This window comes from Amborella trichopoda, chromosome 12, assembly GCF_054954075.1.
Source record: "Amborella trichopoda isolate Santa Cruz 75 chromosome 12, AtrichopodaSantaCruz75HAP2 v2.0, whole genome shotgun sequence".
In the NCBI taxonomy this organism is placed as follows: domain Eukaryota; kingdom Viridiplantae; phylum Streptophyta; class Magnoliopsida; order Amborellales; family Amborellaceae; genus Amborella; species Amborella trichopoda.
In genome coordinates this window covers 34,920,620-34,934,686 of record NC_142347.1, presented here as the reverse complement: position 1 = coordinate 34,934,686, position 14,067 = coordinate 34,920,620, and positions in this window count along the sequence as shown.

Here is a 14,067-nt window from a genome sequence, read left to right as displayed (position 1 = left end):
TCAAGGTATAAAGGAGGGAGATATAGTAGGCTGGGAGAATGAATTTGTTAGACATTTTTAGAAGGTTTTTACTTCAAAGCAAGCCTTTAGAGTTTCCTTGGGAGGTATTCTTTTTAATGTGCTCCCACAACATGTTGTTACTTTCTTGGAGGCGCTTATTTCTTTGAAGGAGTTGCAGTAGCTGGCGTTGTTTTCTTTGCCAGGGGGCAAATCATCTAGACGAGATGGTTTCCCTCTTGCTTTCTTTCATAAATTTTGGGAGTTGCTAAAATTTGATTTGCTTCAAATGATAGAAGAGTTTATGGAAAGAGGGATAGTGGATAGAGGACTAAGGATGTCATTTTGGATATTAGAGATGTGCAGCCAATTAGTTTGCTCAGTAGCCTTTATAAGATCATTGCTAAAGTCTTAACAGAAAGGCTGAAAGTTGTACATCTTTCCATTATAAAGGGGCCCCAGTCAGCATTTGTGAGGCATAGGATCATAACGCATAGTATTTTTGTTGTTCAAGAATATATCCACACGAGAGCACTAGAGGGGGAACCATGAGTATTACTAAAACTCGATATAGATAAGGTATATGATAGAGTGGAGTGGTATATTCTTTTGCAGATAATGAGCCGTATGGGTTTTAGTGAGAAATGGCGAAGATGGATTTGGACTGCCTTTCTAGTGCACATTTCACTGTCATTGTTAATAACTCCCTAGAGGGTTTCTTTAGTGCTACTAGAGGAATTAGGCAATGTGAGTTGTTGTCGCCTTTTCTTTTTAACTTTGGTGCATAAGCTTTTTGTCTAATAATTTCTAAGGTTAAGAGTTTGAGTAAGATCTCTGGCTTTAAAGTTTGGGAGGACGAATCACTTCGGTTAGGTCTTTGGCAAAACCTACTTATTTATTAGATGATATTACATTTGATGCTCTCATCTTTTTGCAAAGAACTTGAGAAGTTGATAAGGAATTTCATATGGGGAAATGTAGATCAGAATTTAAGATATCATTTGATGAGTTGCAGTAAGGTGTGTGCTCCTAAAATAGGAGGCTTGGGGATTAGAAAACTTAAACTCGTGAATTGTCCTTGATGAAAAAAAGGTGGTGGCTAACTACGCATTGTGAGGGCCAGTTATGGAGGCAAGTTATTGAAGCAAAATATAGGTTTAGCTTAAACTATGTCTTGTGTGGTCGAGAAGGATGGAGTAGGGGGGTTCTCATTTTTGGATAGGTATTTGGGGAGTGAAAAACATTGTGACTAAGAATGTAAGGTGGGTTATTGGAAGAGGTGACAAGATTAGTTTTTGGCACCGCTGGTGGTTGAGAACCTATCCTCTCAATCTTTGTTATTGACAATTGTTTGATAGGGTTGCTAATGAGGCTGCATTGGTGGATGACATCTTTTATTGAAATGTTGATTGTGTATATAATAGAGTGTCGGATGGTCTTTAATCAGTTGTCATCATTATTCAAGATGTTAATTATATTTATATCTCTAGAAACTATGAGGATGCGATGGTATGGGAATGTGAGCAAGATGGGGTCTATTCGGTAAAATCTGCTTATAAACTTCTTTATCATGATCAATATAAAGAAGTGCATAGTTCATTGAATGTAATTTGGAGGTTGCCTATACCACATAAAATCCAAGCTTTCTTGTGGTCCTCCTTCAAGGCAAATCACTTACTATTGATAATTTCATAGAAAGAGGTAAGGTCCTGGTAAATATTTGTTTGCTTTGCAAAGCGGATGATGAGAATGGTAATCATCTCCTTTTACATTGTCCTTTTGGAAATGCCATTTGGGGATGGGCCTTTGGTTTACTGGGGGTTCATTTGATGTTGCTTCAAGAACAAACTCTAATTTTTCGACATTTGGATGTCCCGATGTAGACACCCTCTAGAAATTCTGGGTAAGGGAACTCCTAGAAACTTCAAGTCTAAGGCCTATTGATACCACTAATCCTAATGAACCATAGTAGACCGAAAGCTATTAGAATTGTCCTAAGATCACCGAAAACCTATCTTAATACCCTCACATAGTCATCCTATATACCCATGATCCTTGTAAACTTAAAAAACTGACCCGAACACCAATTTGACACTCTATGACCCAAAATCGAGACCCTGAAGTCCTAACCTTATAGACCCCTCAAAAGTACCTCAAATTTGACCAAATTTGGTTCCATACTATAGAGGAGGTCGTACGTTTTCCAACGGTCCAATAATCCGACTTATGATTAGAAAGTTATTGCTTAAACAAAATTGTTCAAGAACATGTTAGAGCAATCCTCAATGCAACCCACTCCGTGTCGCACGAGGGCCGTACACCACACGGAGGGTTAGGCCGCACAACTTGCGACACATCACACGGCCCGATGGGCCCAGAGTCCTTTCTGGTGTTTTGGAAATACTTTTTGAGGTGGTTCTTTAACAGGATAAGCTCAAAAAATGATAGTTTTACCCCTTTCCCAATTGGATTAGAACTCAAACTTTAGATCCATAAATTTTAGTTATACCCCTAGGCTAGGGTCTATATAAACCCCTTAAAATAATTCTAGAAAATCATATAGAAAATCTCCAAAAATTCCTCTAAAGCCTAGAAAATTGTAGAAAATAGAAAAATACCCTAGAAATTTAGGAAAACTCCTAGAAATTTAGAAGAAGAAGAAAAAAAAAAAAAAAAAAAAAAATCCTAGAAAAATTAGTAAAATTAGGAAATTCATCAAAAAATCCCTAGAAAAAAATGAAAATCCTAAAACCTCTATAAAATTAAGTAAAACCTCTTGAAAATTAGAAAAAATCCTAGGAAACCCTAAAGCCAGTAGATTGAGATGCGAATCGGATCTGCACGATCTGTAATGCCCTAAATATATAATTTGAACAACCCTGCTTTCTCTACAAATCTTAAAAAATTAACTTGTTTCGCAAGAGATTTGAGTTGATCTTACTCATAGATTGATCCAAATTTGTGCATAAACAATTTGGCGCTCACCATGGGGCCCACGAGCTTTAGATCCATTTATTTAGATTATAAAAATCTTCCTATAAATTTCCAATAAACATTTTCTAGAAAAATAGAAGGTACGAGGATTAATACTACTAGAAAATCCACCAAAAATACCTAAAAATTTGATCTGAGGCTCCCCAAAACCGCGTGACTCAAACTGAGTTGCGCAATGCCAACGCGAGCCAAGACAACTCGTGCAGCGCGAGCCACTTCGAATCGAATTGTACAGAACTATCGAAATTTTTTTTATAGTCCCATTTTTTCGACCCTATTTTTGTGCTTCCTGCTTTCTGACTCCAGGAACTTGAAAATTCCAGGACAATAAAGAAAAAAAGAAGAGAAAGAGATGGGAACTAGAGTTAGATAAGGCTTTTTTTTGCTTATCTGCTTAGGTTTGATTTGACCCTTTTTTTTAATCTTACTAGTTTCTTGATCTTATCTGCTTAGTTTAAAATTCTTGATCTTATCTCATTAGATTAGATTTTTGACATCCTTATCTTTTGTTCTATCCTTATCTTGTATCACTATATTAGGTTGATTGCATCTTTCCTGCTTGATCACCCCACTTGCACCCACCACTAATTTGTTGATTTTCCTCAAATTTATCACACACTTTCATACTTATCCAACAAAGTTTTCAAACGATTTTTTGAAACCTCTTATACTAACACATAAGTCATGTGGGTACCTAGTTTTGTGGCAGGATAGTTGGGAGTGCACCAATGATGAAACGAGTAACCATCTACATAATTGTTGACAACAAAACAAACCCACAATAGTAAAGCTTAGCCTTTGTAGTTGAACTATAGATGAGCCTTACGTGAGTATCCAATCAACCCTAGTTGAGTTTTTAACTCTTTCTTTAGTTAGGTCAGCCTACCTATAGTTCCAGGTCAAATAGTTTTTCAAACCATTTTCTGTATGACTTGCTTTGATCCAGTTTCAAGTCTATGACTAAGCTAGGTTTCAGTCTAGGTCTAGTCAAACCCAGGTTTAGGTCTAGCCCAATCTAAGTCTTGATTCATCCAGGTTCGAGTCTAGGTCTACCTAGGTTCGAGTCTAGGTTTAACCTAGTCCAAGTGTGGGTCTTGCTAGGTTTGAACATAAGGCTAGTTAGGTTTGAGTCCAGCTTGGTTCAGGTCTAAGCTTAGTTAGGTCCAAGTCTTGGTTTAGGTCTAAGTCTCTAGCCCTAGGTCTAGATCTAGGTCAAAGCCCAATTCTAAAAGTCTAAACCTAGACCCACAACTAAGTCCACATTTAGGGCTCAAGCTCAGGCCTACTATGGGTTAAGGTCCCAAGTTCTATACCCAAATCGATGTTTAGTTATAGGTCTAGATTCATTCTAAATCTAAGTCCAACCTTTTAGTTTGGGAATCATGGCCCAAGACTAGACCAAGATGCAGTTTGACCTTTTAGCTTAGCTTAGGTCTAGGGAGTCATGTCAACCTCTGAGGCATCACTAAGGTGCACCCTCAACCTATAGGTCCCATGTGGATGAGTTTAGCTGCAAGAACCACAACTAGTCGTCCAGGTCTCCAGGTCCATAGCAACCCAAATAATGAACTCATCAGCAAGATATCCTACGAGACTTAGAGTATTGTCAAAGACCAAACCAATACGACCGAGGCAAGTCCAAGATGCAAAACTCCGAAACCCTTAGTCCATTCAACTCGAAGAGCACACAACTGATGGAAAATCACGGGGTCATCATTTTTACATGTTAATGAAGCATCAACCGCTTCGGCCTTTGGATTCTCCCTTACTTATACTATAAGGAAATACTTTTCTTCATCCAATCATTCCAAAGATCACAATTTTGATTCTCCCACTAATCTTCAGAGTTTCTAGGCTTCACCAAGTCTCTCTACATTTCACTCTGTTCGAATCGAAACCAATATGCTTTTACATGCATTGTGTTTCTTTTATTTTTAGCAGTTTCCAGATTGAGTACCCTTCACATAGAGTGTCATATCTCCTCAACATGGTAAGATCTCTCTTTCAAATTTTATTGTTATAAAAAACATACCATGGTACACTATAAAACTTTAAATGAGTCTAAAAAGGCTTCCATTACGAGGACTACAAATATGTGCATTAACATGTCACATCTTTTGATTTACTGCATAATTGAAGATGAGCATCTCATGATAAAAATATAATCTCTCATCTCACAAAGAGTTTACCTCTAAGACCCTTTTGAGTATTAAGGTAGACTAAAAAAATACAGAATAATGCTCAGTGCCATCCTCAAATCACTACATTTAGTGAGTCTCTGATTTAGTGAAATTCACGTCAAAATACAATTTTCACAATAGAAAATCATGTTGTGCATCCCTCCATAAAATAATTGTTTTCTCTCAATCCACAAAGGATTTCTTCCTCAACCTTTTCAGTTGAAAACTAGACACATAATAAAAATTAACATTATAGTATGAATCTCAAATAATATTTTTCTTCATAGAAATAAATAAGTATCAGTCATGTCTCAAAATAAGTCATTCTGCAGAATTTCAAGATGAACACTATCTAAAAAAATTATATTTTTTTTCTTTATCCACATGGAGTTTCTCTTTTAAACTCTTTTTGTTTAAAAGTGGACACAAAATAGAAACAAATACCTTTCTGTGGCCCTCATATCACTCTGTTAAGTAGGCGTATTACAAATAGAGATATTCACATCTCAATAAAACAAATCAAACTGCAGAAATTCAGGATGACCCCTCTCTAATAGAATTTTTTTTTTCTCTATTTCCCATAGATTTTTATTTTCAAATAAATTTTGCTAGAAACTAGATTCAAAATGGTAGCTTAACAACTCAATGTGGGTCTCAACACATTCTGTTAAGGATGGAAATCAAATCATGACATTCATATCACAAAAACAGTCTTCATTATATAAAACAACATTTGAGCACCCTTCAATGAAGTGACCATATCTTTTAAACTACAAGGGTTTTATTCATAATACTCAGTTTTATAAGTTACGTCAAATATTACCCATAAATCAAATTGTTTTCTTGGTAGAAAAATTCAAGAAACTCAGTGTACAATTATTGGATTTTGTAGGGTCAGAACTGGCATCCCTCAATAATGAATCCATAACTCTCAATACCCTCATGATCTCCCACTGAAAGTTTGCAGGATGAACTAATTTTAAAAAAACAAAATACTATTGCATAAGGAAAATGAAAATACCTCATCTTTTTGTCAGTGCTCCAGAACAACACAAAAACCTTAACCTGCAGAATATCTCTCAGCGTTAGAAACATGTCAATAATTGTACGGAGGTGTATTATTCACCACAAAAACCATTAGCCTTCCAATCTCTGATTCTCAACTCACCAAAATGGTGAAATAAAAAGAGATATGACAACGAGAGATCTAGCTTTGATACCAATGAAAGTACGACTATATAACCCAGGCAAGTGCTTAAAATTTTTCTTTCTTTTCTTTATTTTTACCACCAGGATTACTCACAAGAGTCCAAATATATTATGATAAACAATAAAACACAAAGAAACCGAAGGACTCTCACTTGCTATCATTTTAACCAATCTTTTATTACACAAACAAAATTGCATGAACTTGATATTTGGAAGCATGAAACACATAACTGCATAAACATAAAATAAATTACCAGAAAATTACTTCAATTAGATTTTGTACACCTCACTCCGGATCTCCTCATCCAATGGTCCATCTCAAATCTTTGAAACATGAGAATCTGAAGGCTACAATCCTTGAACACATAAAAGAATGATAGAACAACGTGACAAACTACAAGGTCTCAATATCATGTGTATGAGGTGCACTACCTCTTATCATCATAGGCTTGGTCATGCCCCCCTATCTCTTCCTCAATATTTTTTTAAGGAAGAAAGGAGAGAGATCTTAGAGAGATGAGAGAGGGTGGCATGCCACCTAGAGAAAGAAGAGAGAGAGATGAGAGGTGTAGAGAAAGTGTAGAGATTGGGCCCCTATTTATAGACCTTCTCTAGGGTCTTGGTTTCTTAGGGTTTGTCATTTTTATGGAGATTTGATTTAGACTATTGATCATAGGAGACCAATGATGAGAGATATTTGAGACATACAATCCTTAGATCAGCCATCATGATTCAAAAAAAGGTCTAGAACTTTATCATTGAGCTTCATAGACCTAATCCCATCAATATAAATATGGAAAATATATCATATTTTCATATCTCTTGTATAAATTTCTTATACTTGCTTTCTTTGAATATTCAACTTTTTTGAATCTCAACTTTTCAAAATCATTCAATTAGATTGAGAACCTTAGATGGCCTCTCCACAAATGGAAAATAAACCCCTCTAAGTGCGGCATGTCACATATGGAACCTCTAGTGGACCCATGCACTATTCAAATTCATCTATGGTGCACCCCCCCCCCCCCCCCCATTTATTATATGAATTATAAAATTATAAAAATGATTTTTAGAAAAACATAAGAACTTTATTTTTCTCTCTGACTATTTAAAATACTAAAAATTTAATCTTTCTCTATTTATAAATCCATTTTGAGAATATAAAATATTCAGAGACTTCTAAAAGTTCAAATTATCAATCTAAAAATCATTAACATAAAAAATAATTAATTTTAAATAATTTTGATGGGGATCAGATCCAATTAGGTTGAAGAATTATAAAATTGTTAAAGCACTCCAGCTTCTACTGCAGACTGTAACCCACACTCACTTTCTCAAACTGACGTAACAGTTTCCATGACTCATAAACTATCACAAGGGTTCATGATTGGGCCACTAACATTAGCCAATAGGTTAAGGGATACAATCTCAGTCTATGGATTACTGGTTCCCCTCTAAAAACAAATCCAATATGACACAGACCTAGTGCAATCACTATTATATGGTGCATAGGGGTCATTTGTCATACATGTACACGTATCACCCTCAATGGTGACTCTCTTTCCTAATACGACTATCATATGTACAAGCCGTGTGATGGTTTAATGATGATGATTTAGCCCTTGTCTCCACAGGCGTATCATCACACATAAGGGTCACACTGTCTCTTGCCTTACTACCCTGGGCAACTCCGACATCATCAAGGGATAGCCCCGCTAACCCTCCTCGGTTATGCTCTATCCCTAAGTAATTAAGGGTTCTCAAACTCAAGTAGCCTAGCACATTAAGCCTAGTATGAATATCAGCAAAAAGTATTTGCCTATCTTAGTCCCTCTAGACCAATGTTGTTAGATTTGCTTTGGAGCCTACTTCGGTTTAATAAAAAAATGAAGCAATTCGGTACTTAGGCTGATTCGAGGGAAGACTTCAGTTTTTTTAAAAAAAATTAAAATAAATAGGAATATATTTTTAAAATTTTAAAAGAAATATAAATATATTTTTAAATCTTTTTTTAAAATAAAAATTTAATAATATATAATTATTATTATATTTAATAATAAATAAAATAATTGAAATATTGTTTTAATACTATTAATTTTAAATGTATTTTATAATTCCTTGTAGTTAGTAATACAGTAGTGAAAAAGTAGTTAGGAAAAATTACATAAAACCCCCAAAAATAGATTTTCTCAGCACTTTACTCCCACATTAATTTTTCTTAACATATTTTTCCCAAAAATCAAGTTTTATAGCAAATATCCCCCAGTATAAAAACTTCATTTTTTTGACGAAAATACCATTCACGTACATAACAAATTATTTTCAGATCCCAACGAAAGGAAACGAAGGACTGCAGTCGCTTATTCTAAACACAATTTTGAATTTTGCCAGACCGTAGCTCACAAATGCCGGACCGCTCATTAATCCAAAACAAATGTCGAACTGCCTCTTCCAAACTCTAGACCGCCATGATGAAGTACCAGACCGCCATGGTGAAGTGTCGGATTGTCCCAAATCAGTGACTTAAGCGCCGAACCGCCTCTTCCAAACGCCGAACCGCCATGGTGAAGTGTCAAACCACCATAGTAAAGTTGGTGAAGTGCCGCACCGCCATGGTCAACGTGTGAGGTAAGGGAGGGGTATTGGCAAGGAAACATAGTTTCAGGGAAAAAGTTGCTAGAAAAAGTTAAGTTGGGGGTAAATTGTTTAGAAAATTCTTAAGAGTTTTATACAATTGTTCAAGTATTTAAATAGTGCTTTTAAATTTAAAAATATTAATACTTTTTATTTTTTATTTTTTGACCTGTCAAAATAGGTACGTTTGTATGGCTTTTTTTGTACTTTCCTGTATACATGTTAAAGTAGGATTTAGGTGGTTTTTTTGTTTCTGTGCGTGTTTCATCATATAATAGACAAGTAAGTGCTACTACATTTTTAATATAAAAACGTAATAAATATTGCTCTCAAGTGAGGCAAAACCCGAAAGCTTTCAGTGCTTCACCTGAAGTGAAGCCAAGATAACCATATTGCTCTGGGCCCTAACTCTTTGGTCATTCTAGATAACACTCTCTTTGGAATTTATTGATATGTTATAGTAAATTTGGTTACATGCTCTCATAAGGCTTTTAATGGTCATAAATGCCCAACAATCATTGGCAGTCAAGTGATGAGTGTATTTATCAAAACAATCATTACTTTTTCATTAAAAAATTATTTAAATAGGTAACTTTCTCATTAAGCAAAAGCAAATATGAAATTTTCACAAAAGTACAATGCCATTTTAGAAGTTAGCGTTCTAGAACTTTATTTGTAGAGTGTCTTTGTCCTTTAGTTAAAATTTCAATTTTACCTCTTATGGAAATGACAAAAATACATTTTGTTTTGTAGTAATATTTACAAATTTGCCCCCACAAAAGTACTTTTTTTAAAAAAATAGACAACAAAATTAATAAATTCACCTTTTACAACTCTCTCTATCTTGAACCTTTGTAATTTGAATGGATATGAAGTTTAGAATATCTATCTATATATATATATATATATATATATGGGTTTGTCTAAAATTAACAACCCCTCAAAATACAAAGGATCAAATTAGAAGGGGTTGTGATGGGATATATATATATATATATATATATATGAGTGATTTCATGCAACAATTGTATAATGATATAATAAAACAATCTTCAAAAATATATATTAATGTTATTTGTTTGACCCTCAAATTTTAAATATAGACTCTTTTTATTTCAATGAACAATCACAAAAAGCAAAATTTAAATACACAATGTAGCAGTGGTTTTTAACCCAATTAACATAGGCCGACTATTTTGGTATGATACTTAGATCCTAGGCCTTAAAAGTATTTTTTTCCCTTTCTAAATTTTTTAGATGGCTTTATTATAATTAGATAACCAATATTAAAAAAGAAAAAAATGATTTTGAGTTTTCAAAGGCTTAAATCTTGAAATTTACCAAATGGAGGGTCTAAGTTCATTGCTGAAGGGGACTTATTTTGACCATATCTACAGTGCAAATTGAATTTTATATTTTTGGGGATTGATTATTGGGATGAGGATAGGATGTATGTAAGTTTTGGGGTCATGAAAAATGCCACAAAATGGCTTTTTAGAAGTGTAGTTTCATTATATTATAATGACATGGTGACATGAAATCACTCCCCATATACATATATGTAGCCGATAAAAACTAGGGCATCTCAAATTCTTAAGGTATGCAAAATGTTGCATTTCCGGTCAATACTATTTAAAGTAAGGTTTTTAAAAAATCGACCAGTGAACGAATCGTGCATCCGGATTTTCAATGCGGTTCGGCGGATGGGCAATCCAAATCAACAATCCAGTTCATTGAACCAATCATAAAAAAATTAAAAATTAAAAAAATTAAAAAAAGTGATATTGGTTATGTCTCGTTCTCAGATAGAACTGGCCGATTTTGTCGAAAAACCGACCGTGTCATAAGCGAAACCCGCCGTTCCCTTCCCTGATATTTCATGGGAACCGATTTGCCCCCAATGATTTACTATGTGAATTCCTTCTTTAGACCTTGGTTTAAAGTTATTCTTCAAGAAAGACTTTGTAATAAATGACAATATGTTCAAAGTTCTTCAATTCAAGAAAGAGATTGTAGTTAAGATATTGGCATCTCAAGTACAATGATTTATGTGTCTTCCTAAATGGTCTTATACAAGGTTGATATGAAACTAAGGTCGTCTATGAAGGAACACTTATTATCAATCCAAAGGTGCTAATATAAATGATAATTTTATCCGGTTAAGCGAGAGGGAAGGAATTCATAACTACGAAAAGGGAAAGGAGGAAGAGTGTCATAGCAAATTACGTATTCGTTTGTTTAGTTGGGTTTAAAGTTTAAACAAAGGCCAAGCCTTCTATTCTTTTTCTGATGTATAAAAGCATCCATTTGAAATGGACAGCTGAGATGACCCTAATCATAATGTCATGCCTCTATATTATTTTATTTTTAATTGTTTTTCTACAAAATATTTTGACACTAATTGTTAGGCATCCACTCTTCTCTTAAATGTATAACTGTAAACAATATAAAAATATATTTTCCATAAAATAAAATAACCAAAATTTCTCTAAAGGTTTCAAGGGTATTTTGGTCATTGTGTTTTATCAAAAACATTTTTTAATATTTATTTTAGGTGCGTTTTAATGAGATGATGTCACGTGCTAAATTTTATATTCATATAATTTATAGAAAAAATAAAAAATAAAATACTCTGAAACTTCAAATCTAGATCAAACGATTAATGACTCACTTATCCAAATTTGACGGTAGGATAGGGGTTGGGGGAGTATATATCTTCCCCTACAGGAGGGGAAGTACATAAACATTTCCCTTAAACAAACAGGCTGAAGAAAACAAAATTCTTGCTTTTGAAAAGGCAAGGAGGGTGGGTTTGTTCTAAATATAAAAAAAAAATTGTGAAACGCATACTGAGCTGCTGACCTTAAAAAAAGCACATTGTGAAATACATGGTGCATTTCTATTTATTCTAGCTAAGTTGACATTACAATGGATGATAAAACAAGTCGTAGAACAATGTCACTAGGCCTGTAAATTCTAGGTCAATTTGATCCAAACCTAACCCTTTGAATCGGCTGGGATCAGCCTTAAAACACAATAAATTACAAGTATATAAGAAAAGTAGTTGCATATATTTTTTAAAATATTTCCTAGATATAATATACTTACCCCAAACCTGGACCTAGTGGACATGCACCCACAATCCATCGTGCCCATAATTTGAATCCAGACCTAGATACGTCTTGGGTTGACACACCTACGCTGCAGGTCAACCCAACCCGACCCATTTTCCACCCCAAACTGGCACATGCATTGTTGTCTCAATCCTATGTAATTTGCGACACGCTCGGCACATGACAATCTAAATGTTCTCGAATTCGCTAGATGCACACAAGAGAGATACCATCTCTCAAGTGGCCAACTCGTTAAGAGAGATATAAGTGGCCATATTATTGTGTGTGTATGAGACAGAGAAAGAGGGAGAATCCCTCAAGTTGCCATGTTTTTAAGTGAAAGGGCTGACCTGCTTGAGAGCGCCCTCTAGCTTTTAGGATTCTATTCTCAGTACCCATTGTACAGGGTAAATGCTCTGTACCTATTGTACAGGGTAAATGTTCTTGAGCCACTGGATATAATATAGAGAGAGACCACCCCTCAAGTTGCCATATTATGGAAAGAGAGAGACCACTCCTCAAGCTGCCATCTTGTAGGGTGACATGGTCCTACTAGGTGACATGAGAGACTGAGAGAAAGCATTCCTTTTGCTGGATGACATGGATGAAAGGGCATCTCTAAAATTTTAATCTGTCACCTCTATCTAGGGTTGTCAACTATCTTTTCCTTCTGGGCAGTCCTGCAGGACCACAATATACACATCATCCATACCCCAAATACATAATTATGGGAATTTATATATCAGAAAATATTCAAATCATGTTTGACTGACCTTGTAAATAATTTTAAAATTCCAAAATATCTTTTTGAGCGGTTAAAAGTATAATATGATATTCTATCAATTGGGACTTCAAGGGATGATTTAGGAGAGGGAATTTATTTGGAGCATTTTCATTTTGTTCTATAATTGCTCTTAGGGATTCACTAAAATTGATTTTAGAGTTTTGAGATGTAAGTGAATTTTCCAAACTATGTCGTTGGGTTTTAGGCAGGTTCCAATGTATAAAGTGGTCTTTAGGATCACCTTATCCCTTTTTTCTTAAATAAAAAAGCAAAAGAGTGAAGGAGACAACATTTTACCTTCCACATCCAAAACCCCATGTTAGGGGAATTTCTTCGACCCCCAAAACCTTCTAATTATCTTTATTCAATTCTATGATCTGTATTTCCCAAAAAAAAGAAAAAGAAAAAGAAAAGAAGCAGCTTGAAAAAAGAAAGAAAATTAAAACCTTCAATCTACCCCTCCCCATATTGACTCTTTGAAGATGGAAGATGAGGTCTAAGATTTTAGAAGCTCAAAACCATAGTCTTTTGAAGTTAAAATTGATCACAAGGCATGTCAAAATGACTTGAAAATTTTTGGGCATAGCCATCAACCAATTGCCTATATGAACCCTTCACGCACGCCCAAAATAAAATGGCAGTATATTGCAACTAGTATGACAAAAATATTTGGTTATACTCATATTAGGTAGAATATCCACCTTATTTTTTTTACAAGAGTACTTGATATTATTATTATTATTTTTATATTTTTTTTGCAAGAGTACTTGATATTATTATTATTATTATTATTATTATATTTTTTTTACAAGAGTACTTGATATTATTAAATTAAAAGTCAATTAGAACAACTGATAATAAACAACTAGGGAGTCTAAAGATGCACTTTTCTTAGCTAGATTGGCCTGCCATTACCTGTAACTAAAGTGATCTTAACTGCCAAAGTGGCTAGAGGATTTATTACATCAATTCATCACATTAAATGAGTCACCTTCCATAACTAGCCTATTTCTCAATTCTTTCTCCCTCCAAATTGACACCCCTTGTAACAATACTGTCATTTCGACATGATTAGCTGGAACTACACTACAGGGACCAGCATAATAAAATATCACATTATCCCCACCATCTCTATATATACCACCCACTCCCGCCC